At 44.5% G+C, this 24,937-nt stretch overlaps 1 protein-coding gene across 1 annotated transcript in view; it reads left to right on the top strand.

The window, feature by feature from the left end:
* The first annotated feature begins 7,857 nt into the window (after nt 1-7,857).
* LOC138677396 (sulfotransferase 2B1-like) overlaps nt 7,858-24,937 on the top strand; it is a 163,284-nt gene continuing 146,204 nt past the window's right edge. The window contains exon 1 of the mRNA XM_069767488.1: nt 7,858-7,906. The gene's annotated coding sequence lies outside the window, so the exon portion shown is untranslated. The remainder of the gene's footprint in view (nt 7,907-24,937) is intronic.

Here is a 24,937-nt window from a genome sequence, read left to right as displayed (position 1 = left end):
AGAAATTCTATGGTTAATATAATAATAACAAGGGAGAATTTGTTAAGAATTTTCTTGTATTTTTTGCAATACTCCGGGTTATCGGAGAAGAGGGTAGGATGTAAATTACACCTAAGCCCCCTGGGTATTTTATTTTGTCTATGGTATTCTGCTAGGGTTGTGCAATGGAGATCGTAGGAAATTAACCTACGTCTTTCTTTCTCAAAATCCCTGGTCCTCAGTTCATGCACTGGGGTCCTGAGAAATTCACTAGAACTCGTCACATGGGACAATATATTAGAACTGGTGGCCTCATCATATGCAAAAGTGTCGGTAGACATGGAAAAGTTTGCACTGATGCGAGGGAGCGGCCGGTGCAAACACCAAGTATAAGTAGTATAAGGGAAAGATTATGGTGTGCACTCAGCCTTGGAGAAAGAGGTGCTGGTGTAATAGACCAAAGGTCTCAAATATGGTAAAGTATAAGATTCACCGCACACTCTTTATTAACACAAAGTTTAGTGTGAATTTATTGCACACACAATCTGGGAGCGGTACAGAATATACAACTTATGCGATCTTTTTACAACGCTTCGGCTCAACCAGAGCCTTTGTCACCTGATCGCTGTGAACAAAGAAAAAATATGCAAAACAAAACATAAATAAATAAATGATAGTAAACAATAGTGAAACACACATAACACATAAACATCGGCAAAAGAAGGTCATCCTGGTTTTACGATAGACTTTATATTGTCCACCTAAAGCTTCCGCCACATATCAATGCCAGTGGAAAAGATAAATCGCAATATACATGACTAGTCAGAATGTGAAATTGAGATATGGTGACACAGGGTAACGTAACGATCCTGAGGGTCCTGTGGGTAAAAGTGACACTGTGAGTGGTGCGTCAATCCAAGAGACAAAACAGCCAGGTACCTCGTGGCCTCAATACATACCATATTGATGACGGTGCTTCTAGCCAACTTTTACTCTTGATTGGACATTGAATGGACCTTTGGGAGTCAATCTTGGTGACTACATCCATTAGACTGAATATTCCTTCATGGACTGGTTGTTCTGGTGCTCGGCTTGGATATCGATTCAGGGCCCCAAGCTCACCAATCATCAGCTCTCCACACTCTATAACAACTGGGAGGGGGAGTTTATGCGGTTTTCGGACATTTCTAACTTCTCTAGATTTTGAATTTTTTATTTTCTATCCATGTATATGGTTACTATAGATTTTATCTCCAGCTAACCATTCATTATATATACATACACAATCTGCAATATAATTGTTTAAGGGTCACTTCCGTCTGTCCTTTTCTCTGTCTGTCTGTCACGGATATTCATTGGTCACGGCCTCTGTCTGTCAAGGAAATCCAAGTCGCTGATTGGTCGCGGAAAAAAAGCCACAACCAATCAGCGACGGGCACAGTCCGTCAGAAAACGGCCGCTCCTTCCTCCCCGCAGTCACTGCCCGGCGCCCGCATACTACGTGACTGGGCAATATACTACGTGACTGGTCAAAATACTACGTGGCTCTGTGCTGTATACTACGTCGCTGTGCAATATACTGCATCGCTGTGCAATATACTGCATAGCTGTGCAATATACTATGTGGCTCTGTGCTGTATACTACATAGCTGGGCAATATACTACGTGGCTGGGCAATATACTACGTGGCTGGGCAATATACTACGTGACTGGGCAATATACTACGTGGCTGGGCAATATACTACATCACTGGAAAATATACTACGTCACTGGGCAATATACTACGTGACTGGGCAATATACAACCTGGCTGGGCAATATATTATGTGGCTCTGTGCTGTATACTACATCACTGGTCAATATACTACGTGACTGGGCAATATACTACGTGACTGGGCAATATACTACATGGCTGGGCAATATACTACGTGGCTGGGCAATATACTACGTGACTGGGCAGTATACTACGTGGCTGGGCAATATACTTCGTGGCTGGGCAATATACTATGTGGCTTTGTGCTGTATACTACATCACTGGGCAATATACTATGTGGCTGGGCAATATACTACGTGACTGGGCAATATACTACGTGGCTGGGCAATATACTACGTGGCTGTGCAATATACTATGTAACTGGGCAATATACTACGTCGCTGTGCAATACACTACGTGACTGGGCAAAATACTACATGACTGGGCAATATAATATGTGGCTGCGCAATATACTACGTGACTGGGCAATATACTACGTGGCTGGGCAATATACTATGTGGCTGGGCAATATACTACGTGACTGGGCCATATACTACGTGGCTGGGCAAAATACTACATGGCTCTGTGCTGTATACTACGTCACTAGGCAATATACTACGTGACTGGTCAATATACTACTTGGCTGGGCAATATACTACGTGACTGGGAAATATACTACGTGGCTGGGCAATATACTACGTGGCTGGGCAATATACTACGTGACTGGGAAATATACTACGTGGCTGGGCAATATACTACGTGGCTGCACAACATACTACGTGACTGGGCAATATACTACGTCGCTGTGCAATATACTACGTGACTGGGCAAAATACGTGACTGGGCAATATACTACGTGGCTGGGGATTATACTATGTGACTGAGCAGTATACTACGTGGCTGGGCAATATACTACGTGGCTGGACAATATAATACGTGACTGGGCAATATACTACGTGGCTGGGCAATATACTACGTGGCTGCGCAATATACTATGTGACTGGGCAATATACTTCGTCGCTGTGCAATATACTATGTGGCTCTGTGCTGTATACTACGTCACTGGGCAATATGCTATGTGACTGGGCAATATACTACGTGACTGGGCAATATACTACGTGACTGGGCACTATACTACGTGACTGGGCAATATACTATGTGACTGGGCAATATACTACGTGACTGGGCACTATACTACGTGGCTGGGCAATATACTACGTGGCTGCGCAATATACTATGTGGCTGGGCAATATACTACGTGACTGGGCAATATACTATGTGGCTGGGCAATATACTACGTGGCTGCGCAATATACTACGTGACTGGGCAATATACTATGTGACTGGGCAATATACTACGTGGCTGGGCAATATACTATGTGACTGGGCAATATACTACGTGACTGGGCAATATACTACGTGGCTGGGCAATATACTACGTTTCTGTGCAATATACTATGTGACTGGGCAATATACTACGTCACTCTGCAATATACTACGTGGCTCGGAAATATACTACGTGGCTGGCCAATATACTACGTCACTGGGCAATATACTACATGGCTAGGCAATATACTACGTGACTGGGCAATATACTACGTGGATGGCCAATATACTACATGACTGGGCAATATACTATGTCGCTGTGCAATATACTACGTGGCTCGGCAATATACTACGTGGATGGCCAATATACTACGTCACTGGGCAATATACTACATGGCTGGGCAATATACTACGTGACTGGGCAATATACTACGTGGCTGGCCAATATACTACGTGACTGGGCAATATACTACGTCGCTGTGCTTTATACTATGTCACTGGGCAATATACTACATTGCTGTGCAATATACTACGTTGCTCGGCAATATACTACGTGGCTGGCCAATATACTACGTCACTGGGCAATATACTACATGGCTGGGCAATATACTACATGGCTGGCCAATATACTACGTGTCTGGGCAATATACTACGTCGCTGTGCAATATACTACGTGGCTCGGCAATATACTACGTGGCTGGCCAATATACTACGTCACTGGGCAATATACTACGTCGCTGTGCAATATACTACGTGACTGGGCAAAATACTACGTGACTGGGCAATATACTACGTGGCTGGGGATTATACTATGTGACTGAGCAGTATACTACATGGCTGGGCAATATACTACGTGGCTGGGCAATATAATACGTGACTGGGCAATATACTACGTGGCTGGGGATTATACTATGTGACTGAGCAGTATACTACGTGGCTGGGCAATATACTACGTGGCTGGGCAATATAATACGTGACTGGGCAATATACTACGTGGCTGGGCAATATACTACGTGGCTGCGCAATATACTATGTGACTGGGCAATATACTTCGTCGCTGTGCAATATACTATGTGGCTCTGTGCTGTATACTACGTCAGTGGGCAATATGCTATGTGACTGGGCAATATACTACGTGACTGGGCAATATACTATGTGACTGGGCAATATACTACGTGACTGGGCACTATAATACGTGGCTGGGCAATATACTACGTGGCTGCGCAATATACTATGTGGCTGGGCAATATACTACGTGACTGGGCAATATACTATGTGGCTGGGCAATATACTACGTGGCTGCGCAATATACTATGTGACTGGGCAATATACTACGTGGCTGGGCAATATACTATGTGACTGGGCAATATACTACGTGGCTGGGCAATATACTATGTGACTGGGCAATATACTACGTGACTGGGCAATATACTACGTGGCTGGGCAATATACTACGTGGCTGTGCAATATACTATGTGACTGGGCAATATACTACGTCGTTCTGCAATATACTACGTGGCTCGGAAATATACTACGTGGCTGGCCAATATACTACGTCACTGGGCAATATACTACATGGCTAGGCAATATACTACGTGACTGGGCAATATACTACGTGGATGGCCAATATACTACATGACTGGGCAATATACTATGTCGCTGTGCAATATACTACGTGGCTCGGCAATATACTACGTGGATGGCCAATATACTACGTCACTGGGCAATATACTACATGGCTGGGCAATATACTACGTGACTGGGCAATATACTACGTGTCTGGCCAATATACTACGTGACTGGGCAATATACTACGTCGCTGTGCTTTATACTATGTCACTGGGCAATATACTACATTGCTGTGCAATATACTACGTTGCTCGGCAATATACTACGTGGCTGGCCAATATACTACGTCACTGGGCAATATACTACATGGCTGGGCAATATACTACGTGGCTGGCCAATATACTACGTGTCTGGGCAATATACTACGTCGCTGTGCAATATACTACGTGGCTCGGCAATATACTACGTGGCTGGCCAATATACTACGTCACTGGGCATTATACTACATGGCTGGACAATATACTATGTAACTGGGCAATAAACTATGTGGCTGGCCAATATACTACGTCACTGGGCAATATACTACGTCGCTGTGCTTTATACTACGTCACTGGGCAATATACTACATCGCTGTGCAATATACTATGTGGCTCGGCAATATACTACGTGGCTGGCAAATATACTACGTCACTGGGCAATATACTACATGGCTGGGCAATCTACTACGTGACTGGGCAATATACTATGTGGCTGAGCAATATTCTACGTGAATGGGCAATATGCTACGCGGCTGGGCAATATACTACATGGCTGGGCAATATACTACGTGACTGGGCAATATACTATGTGGCTGGGCAATATTCTACGTGACTGGGCAATATACTACGTGACTGGGCAATATACTATGTGGCTGCGCATTATACTACGTGACTGGGCAACATACTACGTTGCTGTGCAATATACTATGTGGCTCGGCAATATACTATGTGGCTGGCCAATATACTACGTCACTGGGCAATATACTACGTCGCTGTGCAATATACTACGTGGCTCGGCAATATACTACGTGGCTGGCCAATATACTACGTGACTGGGCAATATACTACATCGCTGTGCAATATACTATGTGGCTCGGCAATATACTACGTGGCTGGCCAATATACTACGTCACTGGGCAATATACTACATGGCTGGGCAATATACTACGTGACTGGGCAATATACTATGTGGCTGGCCAATATACTACGTGACTGGGCAATATACTACGTTGCTGTGCAATATACTATGTGGCTGGGCAATATACTACGTGGCTGGGCAATATACTACGTGGCTGGGCAATATACTACGTCGCTGGGCAATATACTACGTGACTGGGCAATATACTATGTGGCTCGGCAATATACTACGTGGCTGGCAAATATACTACGTCACTGGGCAATATACTACATGGCTGGGCAATCTACTACGTGACTGGGCAATATACTATGTGGCTGGGCAATATTCTACGTGACTGGGCAATATACTATGTGGCTGCGCATTATACTACGTGACTGGGCAATATACTACGTTGCTGTGCAATATACTATGTGGCTCGGCAATATACTATGTGGCTGGCCAATATACTACGTCACTGGGCAATATACTACGTCGCTGTGCAATATACTACGTGGCTCGGCAATATACTACGTGGCTGGCCAATATACTACATCACTGGGCAATATACTACATGGCTGGGCAATATACTACGTGACTGGGCAATATACTACGTGGCTGGCCAATATACTACGTGACTGGGCAATATACTACATCGCTGTGCAATATACTATGTGACTGGGCAATATACTACATCGCTGTGCAATATACTATGTGGCTCGGCAATATACTACGTGGCTGGCCAATATACTACGTCACTGGGCAATATACTACATGGCTGGGCAATATACTACGTGACTGGGCAATATACTACGTGGCTGGCCAATATACTACGTGACTGGGCAATATACTACGTCGCTGTGCAATATACTATGTGGCTGGGCAATATACTACGTGGCTGGGCAATATACTACGTGGCTGGGCAATATACTACGTCGCTGGGCAATATACTACGTGACTGGGCAATATACTACGTGGCTGGCCAATATACTACGTCACTGGGCAATGTACTATGTGACTGGGCAATATACTATGTGGCTGCGCAATATACTACGTAGCTGGGCAATATACTACATCACTGGGCAATATACTAAGTGGCTGGCCAATATACTACATCACTGGGCAATATACTACGTGACTGGGCAATATACTACGTGGCTGGGCAATATACTACGTGACTGGGCAATATACTACGTGACTGGGCAATATACTATGTCACTGGGCAATATACTATGTGACTGGGCAATATACTGCGTGACTGGGCAATATACTACCTGACTGGGCAATATACTTCGTGGCTGGGCAATATACTACGCGACTGGGCAATATACTACGTGGCTGGGCAATATACTACATCACTGGGCAATATACTAAGTGGCTGGCCAATATACTACATCACTGGGCAATGTACTACGTGGCTGGGCAATATACTACGTGGACATGCATATTCTAGAATACCTGATGGCACCATCTAGCCATTTATATACATGTATGGAAGGTAGATAGTGTTCTTTTTCTGCCTTCTTTGTGTATTTTTAACATAACTTTACATGCTTTACCATATTAAACCAGCTTATAATGCATATTACACATATGTTCTTATTGTCCTGACATTGTTTCTGCGTGGCCCTATTTGTCATCACTAATGATACCATAACTTTCTTTATGACCAGATTGGCATTGCTTTTGTACACCTTTTAGGGCCACCATTTACCTTTTCATCAGGACAGTTTTTCCATCTATATGATTTACTTCCTTCTTGGGACAATATTTATTAGACTCCTAGATGATCGGCATACTGGCCTCATCAGGTTCTAGTTATTACTGATTTCCTTTATACGTTCTGTCTGACATAATGACATTTTGTTCTTTCACCATGAACACATTGCCTCTAACGTGGTCCCTATGTGGTACAAGGATTTACCCTCCCTGTCCCACGCCATGGGGCGCCCCACTTGCATATACACACCTATTATGTGCCCTTGTGACTTTATTCCTTTCATTTACTCAATGATTTTCCATATTCTATTACAGCCCTGGGGCTGACTTGATCGTTCTTATTTGTTCTTTATGCTTTGTCCTTGTGACGTGCGGAGAGACTGCAGACGTCTCCGGTGTTCCTTACCGAGGTAATCAGCGGGGTATTTCACACTTTCTGAATCATTACAGCTCATTTTCCCTGAGGATCTGTGATACGCATGCGTCTCTCCGGCCTCCCTGCTCTGGTGACCATGTCCTCAGGCACTGTCCTGGCAGCTTTACCTCAGAGCTTAGCATTGTGCAGCACGCCATGCTGTGGTTATCTCTTTCCTTCTATCAGGGCTTTATAATAGTGCTTGTGTAGCCTCTCAGCAGGGTCCTACAGCTCACAGCCATCTTTACATTGGGGCTACTCTGGTGATTTACACTATTTGTTTGCTAGGACTATCGTTAGCGCTATTGGATTTGATTTATTCAAACCTCCTTTAAGCTGCGTGTGATTTACCATAAATACTGTTCATAGACCTGACATTATCACGCCCGAGATTAATGTCAGACTTATTCTGGTCGTCTTTTTTACTTGCTTGTCGCAACTACATATGGGCATATTTTGTGACTTTGATACCGTTCATACTTGTTGTATTGCCCATTTCTATATGTTTCCACCTGTAGGTTTAATATCATACTAGCTGAAGAGCTTGGCATTGCCCGGGCATAATAAGTAACTGTGGGTATTATAACAAATTACAATGATTATATTGCACATAAAAGCATTTCACATCATATACTCAACACTACAGATTTGCAACACAAATTAAGTAAACTATTACCGATGTATTTATAGCATTTTATTTTCAACTCATTCAAGAGCCTTTTGATAAACAACATTTTTGGCTTTTCGTGCAAAGATGAATATTGCCTAATAAGCAATTGTATGTGGTGCATGGCATTACATTTTCAGCAGTTATCTTTGGTAACATAGTAACATAGCAACATAGATAGTAAGGCCGAAAAAAGACATTTGTCCATCCAGTTCAGCCTATATTCCATCATAATAAATCCCCAGATCTACGTCCTTCTACAGAACCTAATAATTGTATGATACAATATTGTTCTGCTCCAGGAAGACATCCAGGCCTCTCTTGAACCCCTCGACTGAGTTCGCCATCACCACCTCCTCAGGCAAGCAATTCCAGATTCTCACTGCCCTAACAGTAAAGAATCCTCTTCTATGATGGTGGAAAAACCTTCTCTCCTCCAGACGCAAAGAATGCCCCCTTGTGCCCGTCACCTTCCTTGGTATAAACAGATCCTCAGCGAGATATTTGTATTGTCCCCTTATATACTTATACATGGTTATTAGATCGCCCCTCAGTCGTCTTTTTTCTAGACTAAATAATCCTAATTTCGCTAATCTATCTGGGTATTGTAGTTCTCCCATCCCCTTTATTAATTTTGTTGCCCTCCTTTGTACTCTCTCTAGTTCCATTATATCCTTCCTGAGCACCGGTGCCCAAAACTGGACACAGTACTCCATGTGCGGTCTAACTAGGGATTTGTACAGAGGCAGTATAATGCTCTCATCATGTGTATCCAGACCTCTTTTAATGCACCCCATGATCCTGTTTGCCTTGGCAGCTGCTGCCTGGCACTGGCTGCTCCAGGTAAGTTTATCATTAACTAGGATCCCCAAGTCCTTCTCCCTGTCAGATTTACCCAGTGGTTTCCCATTCAGTGTGTAATGGTGACATTGATTCCTTCTTCCCATGTGTATAACCTTACATTTATCATTGTTAAACCTCATCTGCCACCTTTCAGCCCAAGTTTCCAACTTATGCAGATCCATCTGTAGCAGAATACTATCTTCTCTTGTATTAACTGCTTTACATAGTTTTGTATCATCTGCAAATATCGATATTTTACTGTGTAAACCTTCTACCAGATCATTAATGAATATGTTGAAGAGAACAGGTCCCAATACTGACCCCTGCGGTACCCCACTGGTCACAGCGACCCAGTTAGAGACTATACCATTTATAACCACCCTCTGCTTTCTATCACTAAGCCAGTTACTAACCCATTTACACACATTTTCCCCCAGACCAAGCATTCTCATTTTGTGTACCAACCTCTTGTGCGGCACGGTATCAAACGCTTTGGAAAAATCGAGATATACCACGTCCAATGACTCACCGTGGTCCAGTCTATAGCTTACCTCTTCATAAAAACTGATTAGATTGGTTTGACAGGAGCGATTTCTCATAAACCCATGCTGATATGGAGTTAAACAGTTATTCTCATTGAGATAATCCAGAATAACATCCCTCAGAAATAGTGTTGAGCATTCCGATACCGCAAGTATCGGGTATCGGCCGATATTTGCGGTATCGGAATTCCGATACCGAGTTCCGATATTTTTGTAATATCGGGAATCGGTATCGGGATTTAGATTAATGTGTAAAATAAAGAATAAAAATAAAAAATATTGATATACTTACCCTCGGACGGGCCCTGGTTGTCACCGCTGCAATCGCCATGTTTTCCTTCCTATGAATGAGCTTTTTAAGTACCTTCGATGACGTCGCGGCTTGTGATTGGTCGCGTGAGCGGTCACATGACCGCTCAGCGACCAATCACAAGCCACGACGTCATCGAAGGTCATTAAAGCGCTCATTCTTAGGAAGAAAAGCATGGCGATTGCAGCGGTGACAACCAGGGCCCGTCCGAGGGTAAGTATATCAATATTTTTTATTTTTATTCTTTATTTTACACATTAATATGGATCCCAGGGCCTGAAGGAGAGTTTCCTCTCCTTCAGACCCTGGGAACCATTACGGATACCTTCCGATATTTGTGTCCCATTGACTTGTATTGGTATCGGATATCGGTAGCGGCGATATCCGATATTTTTCGGATATCGGCCGATACCATCCGATACCGATACTTTCAAATATTGGACGGTATCGCTCAACACTACTCAGAAACCCTTCAAATATTTTGCCAACAATAGAGGTTAGACTTACTGGCCTATAATTTCCAGGTGTGTGGCACTGTTTCTTAAGAAGTTGTCTTTGGTGTATGGAATTGCTTATTAATTAAGCAGTTGTCATTGGTGCATGGCATTACATCTTTAGCAGTTATTTTTAGTGTGTGGCACTGCCTCTTAAGCATTTGTCTTTTGTGTGTGGAATTGTCTGTTATGCAGTTGTATGTGGTGTATGGCATTACATATTAAGCAGTTGTCTTTGGTGTGTGACATTGCCTATTAAGCAGTTGTCTTTGTTCCATGGAATTGTCTATTAAGCAGTTGCATGTGGTGTACAGAATTGTACCTCAGTTGCATATGGTGTACATAATTGTACCTCACACCTCTCATTTTCCTCTCACTCCACTATTTTCCCCTCACTCCACTGTTTTCCCCTCTCTCCTCTTATTTTCCCCTCTCTCCTCTCATTTTCCCCTCACTCCACTATTTTCCCCTCTCTTCTCTTATTTTCCCCTCTCTCCTCTCATTTTCCCCTCACTCAACTATTTCCCCTAACTCCACTATTTTTCCCTCATTCCTCTCATTTTCCCTCACTCCTCTATTTTCCCCTCACTCCTCTCATTTCCCCTCATGCCACTTTTTTCCCTTCACTCCACTATTTCCCCTCACTCCACTATTTTCCCCTCACTCAACTCATTTTCCCCTCACTCCTCTCATTTTCCTCTCACTCCTCTCATTTCCCCCCATGCCACTATTTTCCCCTCACTCCACTATTTCCCCTCACTCCACTTTTTTCCCCTCGCTCAACTCATTTTCCCCTCACACCACTATTTTCCCCTCACTCCACTATTTTCCCCTCATTCCTCTCATTTTCCCCTCAATCCTCTCATTTTCCCCTTACTCCACTATTTTCCCCTCACTCCTCTCATTTTCCCCTCACTCCACAATTTTCCCCTCACTCCTCTATTTTCTCCTCACCCCCTTATTTCCCCTCACTCCACTATTTTCCCCTCACTCCTCTCATTTTCCCCTCAATCCTCTCATTTTTACCTCACTCATCTAAATTTCCCATCACATGTGCACAGCAACTTCCTGTTATAAGCACAGCGGTGTAATCCATGAGGCTTCTCCCTTTCCCCTGACATCAAAAACTCCATTCTAGACACGATGAAGCTAGATGTGGCCTGTGCCTGCCGCTGTTAGTGTTGGCGGAACGCACCGAGTATATATATATGTATTATTAGGTGCGTTCGCAACCCGGGGTCCACCGTGCAGGAGAGGAATCTGCTGCTGGCAAATGGCAGCGCTATATGTCAGTATAAGCGAACTCTGTGTTAACTCCACAGAGTCGCAAAGGAGCAAGATTCTGTGCCCTGTTATCCTCACAGAGGTACACAGCTACCAACCATAGCAAACTGTGGTTATGCAGTCACAGAAAACAGACAAACAACTCCTCACCGGAGGTGCCGGTATTCTAGGGGCTTATTTCAGCCAAACCCTAACCGCATCCAGACCACACTGGCGCTGAGCTCATAGACATTGGTTTGATACTAGCGCATGGCCGTGCGGCCAAGGGAACCCTTTATAGCTGCAGCAACTTCAGGACCTTCCTATAGGACCAATAGGAGCTACTACAGTACCTGAGCAACTTCAGGACCTTCCTAGAGGACCAATGGGAGCTGCTGCAGTATCTGAGCTTGTGACCCCTGACCTCCAATGAGATGTCTTACCCTGGGCATGCTCAGAAGGGGAAAAGCAGAACTTAGTCCCAGAGATGTCTGCTTGCCACTGACCAGAACTGGCTACAAAAGCAGAGCCTGGAAGAACAGTAGTGACCAGTCACCCAGTAGCAGCCTGAGCCAGATGCTGGGACAGAAATCTCCGCTGAGCAGGCTCCACTGCAGCTGGAGAAAAATGAGAGACCTCAGAAGAGGTGGTTCGAGATTCCCCCTGTGCAGAGGCAGGAACTCGACACCTAACATTACCCCCTCTCCTAGGGCCCCCCTCTCCTTGGACCTCGCTATGCTTGAAGGCAGCAATGAGCTGCAGAGCCCAAATGTGCTCAGCAGGCTCCCAGAACCTGTCCTCTGGGCCATAACCTTTCCAGTCCACCAAATACTGTAAAGTTTTTGCCACGTACCACCTTGCACCCCAAAATAGCGTCCACCTCGTAATTGTCAGAAGATGAACCCGATGTCCCGGCAGATGACTTGGAAAACCTGGACATGTACACGGGCTTCAGGAGGGACACATGAAAGGAGTCGGTGATACCTAGGCGTGGAGGAAGGGCCAGACGGTAGACCACAGGGTTAACCTATTCAAGGACCTTGAAGGGACCCAAGTAGCGAGGTGCAAACTTAGTGGACTTAACTTGCAGCCTGATGTTATGGGCGGAGAGCCACACTAAGTCGCCAGGAGCAAACGTCAGAGCAGGGCGCCGATGTGCATCGGCGGAAGACCTCATTCTCTCCTTGGAGGCCCGGATGGCATCCTGAGTGCGGTCCCAAATGTCCAGTGCCTCCACAGCCCAGTCTGCCACCCTGGAGTCGGCAGAAAACACGGGCATAGGCACAGCGACCCACGGATGCTGGCCGTAATTAAGGAGGAAAGGAGTCTGATCGGTGGAGTCAGCTACAGCGCTTGTAAGCGCAAACTCCGCCCATGGTAGCAAGGATGCCCAGTCATCCTGCCTGCCAGAAACGAAATGTCGCAGATATGTGACCAGGGTTTGTTGGCCCTCTCTACCAACCCATTCGTCTCAGGATGATAGGCTGAGGAGAGATTCAACTCAATGCTGAGTAGACGAAAAAGCTCTGTCCAGAATCGAGACACAAACTGGGGATCCCGGTCACTGACAATTTTGTCTGGCATACCATGTAGGTGAAATATGTGTTTGATAAACAACACCGCCAAAGCCCGTGCAGAAGGTAGCCGTGGAAGAGGCACCAAGTGCACCATTTTGGAAAAATGGTCGGTGATCACCCAAATAATAGTGCAGCTACGAGACTTGGGTAAGCCTACCACAAAATCCATCCCATCCATCTCCCAGGGCCTGTCTGCCACCGGCAGGGGGTGAAGCAACCCAGCTGGCTGTTGACGAGGAGACTTGTACTTGGTGCAGGAGACACATGCCTGAACATAGTCTGCGACGTCATGGGCCATGTGCAGCCACCAGTAGTTCCTCACCAGTAGCTCAGATGTCCTTTTGGTACTGAAATGTCCACCCACCTTAGACGAGTAAGCCCAAGAGAGAACTTCCGGACGCAAACTGGATGGTACAAAAGTCTTGCCTGGAGGCACAAACTCTAGCGAAACAGGGGCCACAGTTCTCAGGCTCCCGGAAGGGACAATAAGCCGAGGCTCCTCTTAATCCTCCTCATCAGATGAAACAACGGAGCGAGAGAGAGCGTCGGCACGAATGTTCTTCTCCTCGGAAAGAAAATGGAGGGTGAAATGGATCCGAGAGAAGAACACGGATCATCTGGCCTGGCGAGAATTTAGCCACTGGGCGGTCTGTAAATAAACCAAATTCTTGTGGTCTGTGAATACTTGGAAGGGAAAGTGAGCCCCTCCAAGAGATGTCCCAACTCTGAGAAAGCCAACTTCATTGCTAGCTACTCCCTGTCCCCGATAGAATAATTCCTCTCTGCTGGTGTGTAGGTTTTGGAAAAGAAGAAGGGAGGATGCTCCGACCTTGAGCATCCTTTTGAAAGAGGACTGCTCCAGCACCAATGTATGAGGCATCCACCTCCATTATAAATGGCATATCTTTTCGGGGTGATGTAGGATGGGAGCACTAGCAAAATGAGATTTAATAGAAGTGAAGGCCTTGGAGACCTCCTCAGACCACAATTTGGGATTTGCTCCCTTCGTGGTGAGGGCTTCCAAGGGAGCTACCGAAGTTGAGAAATGAGGGATGAACTGGCGATAATAGTTAATAAACCCCATAAAGCGCTGCACCGCTTTAAGAGAATGGAGTTCTTGCCAGTTCATCACAGCTTGTAGTTTGGCAGGATCCATAGCCAATCCCTGGGCGGAGATGATATACCCCAGGAAAGATAAGGACTCCTGCTCAAACACACATTTCTCCAACTTGACGTAGAGGGAGTTAGTTCGTAAGAAGTTGAAAACTCTGCAAACATCTTTCTGGTGGGAGTCAATATCTGGAGAGTAGATGAGAATATCATCCAGATAGACTACAACCGAGGTGGAGAGCATATCCCAGAAGATATCGTTTACAAAGTCTTGGAAAATGGCTGGGACATTACAGAGCTCAAAGTGCATTACTAGATATTCATAGTACCCATCCCTTGTGTTAAAAGCCGTCTTCCATTCGTGCCCCTCACGCATGCGAATCAGGTTGAAAGCACCCCGCAGATCTAGTTTAGTAAACACCCTTGCTCTCTGAAGCCTATCTAAAAGCTCAGATATCAGGGGCAGAGGATATTTATTATTAACGGTGATGGCGTTAAGACCCCTGTAGTCTATGCATGGATGTAGTTCCCCGTTCTTCTTGTGCAAGAAGAAGAATCCAGCCCCTGCAGGTGACACTGACTTTCTAATGAATCCTCTTGCCAGATTTTCCTGGATGTACTGAGACATTGCCTCCGTCTCCGGGAGAGATAACGGATAGACTCGACCCGGGGAGTCTCGGCACCAGGCAAGAGGTCAATAGGACAGTCATAGGGGCGGTGAGGCGGAAGTGTCTCCGCAGCCCTTTTGGAGAACACATCCGCATAGGGTTAATATTGCTTGGGCAGAGAGGATAGATCTGTGGGTACCTCAGTTATAGCAACCTGAACGCTCTCCCTCTGATATCTACCCCCACAAGATTCACCCCATCCCAAAATTCTGCCTGTGGACCACTCGATATGAGGAGACTGATACCGTAGCCAAGACATCCCTAACAGGACCTCATCAATTCCCTCAGGAATGATGAGCAGAGATATAATCTCCTGATGAGATGGCAACAAGGACAGAGTGAAAGGGATTGTCTGGTGTGCAATCAGTGTGGGCAGTGCCGAACCATTAACCACTGGCACAGTTACAGGTTGAGCTAGCATTACCAGGGGTATTGCATGATGTTGGGCGAAGGCAGAAGACATAAAATTGCCCTCCGCCCCAGAATCCACGCAGAGCTCTACCGAGTGAGTAAATGAGCCTATTGTAATTGTCCTTTTAAAGGACAATTTGGAGGCAAACGTCGCCGTGTCTAGTGTACCTCTACCTACTACCACTAGATGCTGACGTTTCCTCGACCGCTGTGAACATCTGGTGGCAAGATGTCTTGACTGCTGGCAAACATGACAGACCTTGAGTGCATGAGCGGTCCGGGACTTAGATCCCACTCGTGACACTTCCATGGCCTCCTGTGACTCAGGGACCAAGACTGGAGATTCCAAAGGTTTGGTGAAGGTGGGAGCCAGCCGAAACCTCTGCCTACACTGGGCTCGCTCTAGCCTCCACTCGTGAAAACTGAGGTCAATACGGGTAGACATAGCTATTAACTCCTCCAGTGTGGCGGGAATCTCCCTTGTGGCCAGAACGTCCTTCACGTGGTCAGCCAGCCCCCTCCAAAATATAGGGATAAGGGCTTTATCCGACCACTCCAGCTCAGATGCTAGGGTGCGGAAGTGGACGGCAAAATGGCTGATGAAGGACGAGCCCTGAGTCAATGCCAACAGTTGGAGCGCCATATCATGGGTGACTTGAGGCCCAAAAAAGACCTGTTTTAGAGTGCTCAAGAACAGCAGAGCACTCTGCACCAACTGATCGCCACGCTCCAACAGCGGCGTAGCCCACTCCAACACCCTGTCCGACAGGAGAAACACAATAAATCCCACCTTTGCCCGCTCTGTGGGGAAATGTGCTGCCTGGAGCTCGAAATGTATATAGCACTGGCTCACAAAACCTCTACAAGATTTGCTATCACCACAAAAAATTTCTGGCAGCGGGAGGCGAGATAGTGTCGGAACAGGGGTGGCCGTGGACAAGGTTGCTGCAGCCACACTAGCAGCCCGAACAGCAACCGCGGTAACATCCACAGCTGAGGTTGTGCGCTCAAGAGCCACCAACATACCCTCCAGCTGCGGGATGTACCACAAGGATTGCTGTTTATCCGCCATTTACTAGCCAGACCCTGGTGCTAGTATTATATTAGGGTTGGCAGAGCGCACCGAGTATATATATATATATATATATATATACAGTATATATATATATATATATATATATATATATATATATATATATGTATTATTAGGTGCTTTCGCAATCCGGGGTCCACCGTGCAGGAGAGGAATCTGCTGCTGGCAAATGGCAGCGCTATATGGCGGTATAAGCGAACTTTGCTAACTCCACAGAGTCACTAGAAACAAGATGCTGTGCCCTGTTAACCTCACAGAGGTACACAGCTACCAACCAGAGCAAACTGTGGTCATGCAGTCAGAGAAAACAGACAAACAACTCCTCATGGTATTCTAGCGTATAATTAAAAAATACGGCGTGGGGACCCCTCAATTCTTGTTATCCAGCCTTGCTGAAGCTGAAAGCTGAGTTTTGCCTGACTGATTATCAAAAATACAGGGGAACCCATGCAGGTTTTTTTAAAATATTTATTTACAGTGCAGGAGCAGTGCCAGAATTGGCTCATCTTAGAGATGCGCTTATTCTGGGGCGGCTGAGAGCTGATGTTTTTAGCCTGGGGGGCAGTATTCATGGCCACTTCCTAGGATTTTAACATCAGCCTGCAGCTGTCTGCATAGCCTTTGCTGGTTATTAATTATAGGGGACCTTATATCACTTTTTTAGGGTCCCCATTTTAATAGCCAGTGAAGGCTAAGTATAATTTTTTGAGCGGATATTAATAGCCTGGGAAGCTCCATGGGTATTACCCCTTTCCCAGGCTATAAACATCGGCCTCCAGCTGTCGGCTTTCCGTTTGCTAGTTACGAAAATTACGCGGGAGCCCACTCCATTATTTTCAGAAAAATATATTTATTAATTTAATACATGTACAGTAATCTGAACACACTGTACTAATTGTATGTCACTGACATATGTATATCTACCTTTTCTATTTATATTTACTGTGTGCAATCCATCTTTTATATCTTGTCAGCTTCTGCTGTGATTTTTTACGCAACACAGCTGCTGAATTGCTGACATATATACAGTACATACAAAAAGTTTGGACACACCTTCTCATTTAATGATTTTTCTGTATTTTCATGACTATGAAAATTGTAAATTCACATTGAAGGCATCAAAACTATTAATTAACACATGTGGAATTACATACTTATCAAAAAACCATCGCCAAACAAATTCGGCATGAAAAATGGTACATTCGGATTCGTGATCGGTAACACAATCATTTTTCTTAAAATTGAAAAAAGTTGGGAACATTCGGTAAAATATAGAATAAAAGCCGGCAATTCATGTGCCTCATTCAGTAAAATCACAGAGTGACAGGTTAGAATGGAATAGATAGAATAGATATATACGCATAGAATGCATACATATAGAGTTCAGTGACACACACATATATGCACAGTATGTATGCATAGTATATACAGTACAGACCAAAAGTTTGGACACACCTTCTCATTTAAAGATTTTTCTGTATTTTCATGACTATGAAAATTGTAAATTCACACTGAAGGCATCAAAACTATGAATTAACACATGAGGAATTATATACTTAACATAAAAGTGTGAAACAACTGAAAATATGTATTATATTCTAGGTTCTTCAAAGCCACCTTTTGCTTTGATGACTGCTTTGCACACTCTTGGCATTCTCTTGATGAGCTTCAAGAGGTAGCCACCGGAAATGGTCTTCCAACAATCTTGAAGGAGTTCCCATAGATGCTTAGCACTTGTTGGCACTTTTGCCTTCACTCTGTGGTCCAGCTCACCCCAAACCATCTCGATTGGGTTCAGGTCTGGTGACTGTGGAGGCCAGGTCATCTGGCGTAGCACCCCTTCACTCTCCTTCCAGCCTGGAGGTGTGTTTGGGGTCATTGTCCTGTTGATAAATAAATGATGGTCCAACTAAATGCAAACTGGATGGAATAGCATGCCGCTGCAAAATGCTGTGGTAGCCATGCTAGTTCAGTATGCCTTCAATTTTGAATAAATCCCCAACAGTGTCATCAGCAAAGCACCCCCACACCATCACACCTCCTCCTCCATGCTTCACAGTGGGAACCAAGCATGTAGAGTCTATCCGTTCATCTTTTCTGTGTCACACAAAGACACGGTGGTTGGAACCTAAGATTTCAAATTTTGATCTTATCAGACCAAAGCACAGATTTCCACTGGTCTAATGTCCATTCTTTGCGTTCTTTAGCCCAAACAAGTATTTTCTGCTTGTTGCCTGTCCTTAGCAGTGGTTTCCTAGCAGCTATTTTACCATGAAGGCCTTCTGCACAAAGTGTCCTCTTAACAGTTGTTGTAGAGATGTGTCTGCTGCTAGAACTCTGTGTGGCATTGACCTGGTCTATAATCTGAGCTGCTGTTATCCTGCGATTTCTGAGGCTGGTGACTCGGATAAACTTATCATCAGAAGCAGAGGTGACTCTTGGTCTTCCTTTCCTGGGGCGGTCCTCATGTGAACCAGTTTCTTTGTAGCTCTCGATGGTTTTTGCAACTGCCCTTGGGGACACTTTCAAAGTTTTCCCAATTTTTCGGACTGACTGACCTTCATTTCTTAAAGTAATGATGGCCACTCATTTTTCTTTACTTAGCTGCTTTTTTCTTGCCATTATACAAATTCTAACAGTCTATTCAGTAGGACTATCAGCTGTATATCCACCAGACTTCTGCTCATCACAACTGATGGTCCCATCTCCATTTGTAAGGCTACTTTCACACATCAGGTTTTTTGTTTCAGGCACAATCCGGAAATTTTTGAAAAAATGGATCCAGCATAAATTGTGAAAAACTGATGAGCCGGATCCGTTTTTTAGCTGGATCCAGTCTCTTTTAATGCACATGTTTTTTTACTTTCTGGTTCTGGACAGAGAGAGAGAGACCCCAGAACATCCTGTGAAAACCTGATACTGATGCCGGATCATTGTTTCACACCTCCGTTTCATCTGTTTTCAGCCGATTCCGTCATTGTGCGTTTTTTTCCGCCAGACAAAAAAACATTGCAGTGGACATTTTTTCCGTCCGCCGGAAATGATTTTTTGAACGGATCCGGAAAAAAAACAGATGGAACGTGTGGCCATCAGGCACAATCCGGCGCTAATACAACTCTATGAGAAAAAAATTGATCCTGCGTAAAAAAAAGGCTCGGTATTTTTCAAAAATTGCCGGATTGTGCCTGAAACAAAAAACCTGATGTGTGAAAGTAGCCTAAAGCAAGAAATCCCACTTATTAAACCTGACAGGGCACACCCGTGAAGTGAAAACCATTTGCGGTGACAAACTCTTGAAGCTCATCAAGAGAATGCCAAGAGTGTGCAAAGCAGTCATCAAAGCAAAAGGTGGCTACTTTGAAGAACCTAGAATATAAGACATATTTTCAGTTGTTTCACACTTTTTTGTTAACCCCTTAAGCCCCGAGGGTGGTTTGCACGTTAATGACCGGGCCAATTTTTACAATTCTGACCACTGTTCCTTTATGAGGTTATAACTCTGGAACGCTTTAACGGATCTTGGCGATTCTGACATTTTTTTCTCGTGACATATTGTAATTCATGTTAGTGGTAAAATTTATTCGATATAACTTGCGTTGATTTGTGAAAAAAATGGAAATTTGGCGAAAATGTTGAAAATTTCGCAATTTTCCAACTTTAAATTTTTATGCCCTTATATCACAGAGATATGTCACACAAAATACTTAATAAGTAACATTTCCCACAAGTCTACTTTACATCAGCACAATTTTGGAACCAAAATTTTTTTTTGTTAGGGAGTTATAAGGGTTAAAAAGTTGACCAGCAATTTCTCATTTTTACAACACCATTTTTTTTTAGGGACCACATCTCATTTGAAGTCATTTTGAGGGGTCTATATGATAGAAAATGCCCAAGTGTGACACCATTCTAAAAACTGCACCCCTCAAGGTGCTCAAAACCACATTCAAGAAGTTTATTAACCCTTCAGGGGTTTCACAGGAATTTTTGGAATGTTTAAATAAAAATGAACATTTAAATTTTTCACACAAAATTTATTTCAGCTCCAATTTGTTTTATTTTACCAAGGGTAACATGATAAAATGGATGACAAATATTGTTGTACAATCTGTCCTGAGTACGCTGATACCCCATATGTGGGGGTAAACCACTGTTTGGGCGCATGGCAGAGCTCAGAAGGAAAGGAGCGCCATTTGACTTTTCAAGGCAAAATTGACAGAAATTGAGATGGGACGCCATGTTGCGTTTGGAGAGCCCCTCATGTGCCTAAACATTGAAACCCCCCACAAGTGACACCATTTTGAAAAGTAGACACCCTAAGGAACTTATCTAGATGTGTGGTGACCACTTTGACCCACCAAGTGCTTCACAGAAGTTTATAATGCAGAGCCGTAAAAATAAAAAATCATATTTTTTCACAAAAATGATCTTTTCGCCCCCAATTTTTTATTTTCCCAAGAGTAAGAGAAGAAATTGGACCTCAAAAATTGTTGTCCAATTTGTCCTGAGTACGCTGATACCCCATATATGGGTGTAAACCATTGTTTGGGCGTATGGCAGAGCTCGGAAGGGAAGGAGCGCCATTTTACTTTTCAATGCAAAATTGACTGGAATTGAGATGGGATGCCATGTTGCGTTTGGAGAGCCCCTGATGTGCCTAAACATTGAAACCCCCACAAGTGACACCATTTTGGAAAGTAGACCCCTTAAGGAACTAGATGTGTGGTGAGCACTTTGACCCAACAAGTGCTTCAAAGAAGTTTATAATGCAGAGCCGTAAAAAAAAAAAATCATATTTTTTCACAAAAATGATTTTTTTGCCCCCAATTTTTTATTTTCCCAAGGGTAAGAGAAGAAATTAGACCACAAAAGTTATTGTGCAATTTGTCCTGAGTGCGACGATGCCCCATATGTGGGGGTAAACCACTGTTTGGGCGCATGGCAGAGCTCGGAAGGAAAGGAGCGCCATTTGACTTTTCAATGCAAAATTGACTGGAATTAAGATGGGACGCCATGTTGGTTTGGAGAGCCCCTGATGTGCCTAAACATTAAAACCCCCCACAAATGACACCATTTTGGAAACTAGACCCCCTAAGGAACTTATCTAGATGTGTTTTGAGAGCTTTGAACCCCCAAGTGCTTCACTACAGTTTATAACGCAGAGCCGTGAAAATAATTTTTTTTTCGCAAAAATTGTTTTTTAGCCCCCAGTTTTGTATTTTCACAAGGGTAACAGAATAAATTGGACCCCAAAAGTTGTTGAACAATTTGTTCTGAGTACGCTCATACCTCATATGTGGGGGGGAACCACTGTTTGGGCGCATGGCAGAGCTCGGAAGGGAAGGAGCGCCATTTGGAATGCAGACTTAGATGGATTGGTCTGCAGGCGTCACGTTGCATTTGCAGAGCCCCTGATGTACCCAAACAGTACAAACCCCCCACAAGTGACCTCATATTGGAAACTAGACCTACCAAGGAACTTATCTAGATGTGTTGTGAAAACTTTGAACCCCCAAGTGTTTCACTACAGTTTACAACGCAGAGCCGTGAAAATAAAAAATCCTTTTTTTTGCACAAAAATGATTTTAGCCCCACAAATTTTTATTTTCCCAAGGATAACAAGAGAACTTGGACCCAAAAAGTTGTTGTCCAATTTGTCTCAAGTACGCTGATTGTTGTGAATTCTGTTATCAAACTCCCCCCTGTGGTCATGAATGGTACTTCGGCGAGTTCTGTCCATGGACTCCCTCTGGTGGCTGTGAGTGGAGCTGCTGCTTCTGAGGTTCCTTCCACAGGTGACTTAGTTTATTCTTTGGCTGGCTGTTATATTTAACTCCACTCAGATCGTTACTCCATGCCAGCTGTCAATGTTCTTGTACTGGTTCAGTTCGCTCCTGGATCTTTCTGGTGACCTGTCTACTCCAGCAGAAGCTAAGTCCCTGCTAGTTAATTATTTGTTCATTGTTTTCTTGTCCAGCTTGCTATCATGATATTGCCTTGCTAGCTGGAAGCTCTGAGATGCAGAGTGGCACCTCCGCACCGTGAGTCGGTGCGGAGGTCTTTTTGCACACTCTGCGTGGTCTTTTGTAGTTTTATGTGCTGACCGCAAAGTTACCTTTCCTATCCTCTGTCTGTTTAGTAAGTCTGGCCTCCCTTTGCTGAAACCTGTTTCATTTCTGTGTTTGTGACTTTCATCTTAACTCACAGTCAATATATGTGGGGGGCTACCTTTTTCTTTGGGGAATTTCTCTGAGGCAAGGTAGGCTTTATTTTCTATCTCTAGGGCTAGTTAGCTCTTAGGCTGTGAAGAGGCGTCTAGGTAGAGTTAGGTACGCTCCACGGCTATTTCTAGTGTATGTGATAGGATTAGGGGTTGCGGTCAGCAGAGCTCCCACTTCCCAGAGCTTGTCCTTGTTAGTTTAACCATCAGGTCATTTCGGGTGCTCCTAACCACCAGGTCCATAACAGTACAGCTGGCCCAAAGTGTTAATGCATCTCAATAGAAGGATAAGAGAAGTTCTGAGACCATTTTTTTTTCTCTGCAGTGTGTTTTGTCTTTCTTTTCCCCTAAACCTCTGGGTGGTTCAGGACACAGGTGTAGCTATGGACATTCAAGGTCTGTCCTCTTGTGTGGATCATCTCACTGCAAGGGTACAAAACATTCAAGATTTTGTGGTTCAGAATCCGATGTTAGAGCCTAGAATTCTGATTCCTGATTTGTTTTCTGGGGATAGATCTAAGTTCCTGAATTTCAAAAATAATTGTAAACTGTTTCTTGCTTTGAAACCCCGCTCCTCTGGTGACCCCGTTCAACAAGTAAAAATCATTATTTCTTTGTTGCGTGGCGACCCTCAAGACTGGGCATTTTCCCTTGCGCCAGGAGATCCTGCATTGCGTGATGTAGATGCGTTTTTTCTGGCGCTTGGATTGCTTTATGATGAACCAAATTCAGTGGATCAGGCAGAGAAAATCTTGCTGGCTTTGTGTCAGGGTCAGGATGAAGCGGAGGTATAATGTCAGAAGTTTAGAAAGTGGTCTGTGCTTACTCAGTGGAATGAGTGTGCCCTGGCGGCAATTTTCAGAAAGGGTCTTTCTGAAGCCCTTAAGGATGTCATGGTGGGATTTCCCACGCCTGCTGGTCTGAATGAGTATATGTCCTTGGCCATTCAGATCGATCGGCGCTTGCGTGAGCGCAAAGCTGTGCACCATTTGGCGGTATTCTCTGAGCATAGGCCTGAGCCTATGCAATGTGATAGGACTTTGACCAGAGCTGAACGGCAAGAACACAGACGTCGGAATGGGCTGTGTTTTTACTGTGGTGATTCCACTCATGCTATCTCCGATTGTCCTAAGCGCACTAAGCGGTTCGCTAGGTCTGCCACTATTGGTACGGTACAGTCTAAATTTCTTTTGTCCGTTACTCTGATTTGCTCTTTGTCATCCTATTCTGTTATGGCATTTGTGGATTCAGGCGCTGCCCTGAATTTGATGGACTTGGAGTTTGCCAGGCGCTGTGGTTTTTTCTTGGAGCCCTTGCAGTATCCTATTCCATTGAGAGGAATTGATGCTACGCCTTTGGCCAAGAATAAGCCTCAGTACTGGACTCAATTGACCATGTGCATGGCTCCTGCACATTAGGAGGATATTCGCTTTTTGGTGTTGCATAATCTGCATGATGTGGTCGTTTTGGGGTTGCCATGGCTACAGGTCCATAATCCAGTATTGGATTGGAAATCTATGTCTGTGTCCAGCTGGGGTTGTCAAGGGGTACATGGTGATGTTCCATTGCTGTCAATTTCGCCTTCCACTCCTTCTGAATTCCCTGAGTTTTTGTCGGATTACCGGGATGTATTTGATGAGCCCAAATCCAGTGCCCTACCTCCTCATAGGGATTGCGATTGTGCTATAAATTTGATTCCTGGTAGTAAGTTTCCTAAGGGCCGACTGTTCAATTTATCTGTGCCAGAGCACGCCGCTGTGCGGAGTTATATAAAGGAATCCTTGGAGAAAGGTCATATTCGCCCGTCGTCATCACCGTTGGGAGCAGG

This window comes from Ranitomeya imitator, chromosome 4 (assembly GCF_032444005.1).
Source record: "Ranitomeya imitator isolate aRanImi1 chromosome 4, aRanImi1.pri, whole genome shotgun sequence".
NCBI classification, from domain to species: Eukaryota; Metazoa; Chordata; class Amphibia; order Anura; family Dendrobatidae; genus Ranitomeya; species Ranitomeya imitator.
The sequence above is the reverse complement of the archived record's forward strand: the minus strand, read 5'-3'. Positions and strand labels throughout refer to the sequence as shown.